Source organism: Mastomys coucha, unplaced genomic scaffold (assembly GCF_008632895.1).
Source record: "Mastomys coucha isolate ucsf_1 unplaced genomic scaffold, UCSF_Mcou_1 pScaffold4, whole genome shotgun sequence".
Taxonomy (NCBI): Eukaryota; Metazoa; Chordata; class Mammalia; order Rodentia; family Muridae; genus Mastomys; species Mastomys coucha.
The window spans coordinates 16,883,318-16,885,840 of NW_022196910.1; positions in this window are offsets into that span (position 1 = coordinate 16,883,318).

Genomic DNA, 2,523 nt, shown 5'->3' on the forward strand with positions numbered 1-2,523 from the left:
GAGAAGACTAAACCTAAGGATAATAGGTATAGAAGAGAGTGAAGACTCCCAGTGTAATGGGCCAGTAATTATGTTCAACAAAATTATAGAAGAAAACTTCTTTCTTTTAAAGAAAGAGATGCCCATGAACATACAAGAAGCCTACAGAACTCCAAATAGACTGGACCAGAAAAGAAATTCCTTCTGACACATAATAATAAAAACACCAAATGCTGTAAAAACAAAGAAAGAATTTTAAAAGCAGTAAGGGAAAAAAGGCAAGTAACATATAAAGACAGGCCTATCAGAATTACAGCAGATTTCTCACCAGAGACTATGAAAGCTGGAAGATCCTGGGCAGATGTCATACAGACCCTACAAGAATACAAATGCCAGCCCAGGCTACTATACCCACCAAAACTCTCAATTACTGTAGATGGAGAAAACAAAATATTCCATGACAAAACAAAATTTACACAATATCTTTCCACAAATCCAGCCCTACAAAGGATAATAGATGGAAAATATCAACATAGGGAGCAAAACTACACGCTAATTCTACACAACAAATCCACACAAACCTAATTCCACCTCTTACAACAAAAACAACAGGAAGTGACAATTACTTTTTCTTAACATCTTAATATGAAAATTAATATTACTGACATATCCTAATCAATTGAAATCCAAAAATATGAGGAATTAGAAATTTGTTGATTGTCATCCAGTGGTCTCTCTAATTTGGTAATTGGAGAAATAGGTCCAATATTGTACAATCTATATACACTTTCAGCTTGTTTGTTTGTGACAGTGTCTGGCTGTGTACAACATAAGGGTCTTGAAATCTTGATTCTCCTATCTCAGCCTCTGTATTAGTAGTATTGTTTATTTCATGTTTTTACACTATACTATGGTTTTCAGAACAGCTTATATATTTCAAAAGTATTTATATACCCAAAAGAAACATAGACAATTAACTAAGGAGGTTGCTTGTAAGAGAACAACAAAGAGTAAGACTGAATGCTTTGCTTGACATTTGTAACTCTTGTATCAAGTTTGAAGAAGAGGACTTTATAAGTTACTCTTTCTCTGAGATGAAGGCTTTTTCAAATTATTACAGCTAATGAACCAAATTCTTACCCTCACCTAATGTCTGTGCCACCCTCCAAGCAGAACCATTGTTCATTGAAACAGTTGGTGAATGACTTTATGGATAGACCATCTTAATATACATACCATTTCTTAAATGATGTAACCTGTTCTCTGTGGGCTGAGAATAAAGTCACTCACTCAAGTCAAATAGCTTTGAGCATAACAGGAAATCTGTATCCAAAAATCGTGCCTACAATTCATTTCTTGTTGCAGCAGAACTGTCAACTCTCAGCTTAGCTACGATGGAGGTAAAATCCTTTGGTGATGTGAGGGTTATTGAAGTACAGCCTTATTACAATGAAATCCAATGTCTAAAAATTGTTCATTTAAGAAAATACTAGTAGTGATTTATTATTTTGAAATATACAGTTAATATCTTTGGAGTTATTTAAAATTTATATTGAGAAAAATGTATTTTCACTATTGCTATAGATGAGCATCTACATAAGACTGTTAAATTGATTGTTGTTTTATATCAAACAACTTTTATAATGCTTATTTTTATTGTTATAATATTTTACAAATTTTAAAGATTATGACAAAAAAGATATTGTAGGTATTGAAGGAGGTCTCTGGGAGGGGTTGGGGTACAAAAAGGAAACAAGAATGTGATTTAATTCCATTTACTTGAAATATGTTTTTAAATGTTAACAAATCCAGATAAATTGAAATCATGTAACTTTTCTCATCATAATGCAATAAAAGTTAAAAAAATAAAATAAAAATAAGATAGATAGATAGATAGATAGATAGATAGATAGATAGATAGATAGATTAGATACTTCTCTGGCAGAGTTCCTTTTAATCATCTGTTCTTCCTCCACTCAATCATCTGTCCCCTGAGGAAGGAAAGAGCTGATCTAGACCTCCTCCTCTGGGGTCTATGAGAAAGCTCCAGGCTTGTGGCTTCAACACCCCTCTGTCTGTTCATGAACTAGCCCTTCTCCCAAGTGCTCATTCAAGTGCTACCTTGTCTGAGAAAAGTGTCTCCTTATGCTCCACTCTGGTGTTTTTAATCTGACCTCCCATAGCACACTGTGTACAGCTGGACTATGCTTGTTTGCAATATTCATTGTGCAAATTCATTGCGCATTGGGTTGTGTTTTCAAACGCTGTGTTGTAATATGACAGGTGCTCTTGCCTTTCTCCCTGAACCCGCTCTGCATCTCTTTCAGCATCATTTGGCTCCGAAACCCCAGATCAAGACAGAATGTCTAACACACAGTAGAGTCTGGTGAATGGCTGTTGTAGAAATGTTAAGAATGAGTGATCAGAGTGTATCACTCGCTGGGATGCTGGAAGAGAAACTGGATTTGCCTCCCGCATGCACCTGCTAGAAGACTGAAAATAAAACATAGCCCTTTCAGATGTTGGAAACGGGGGGGGGGGGGG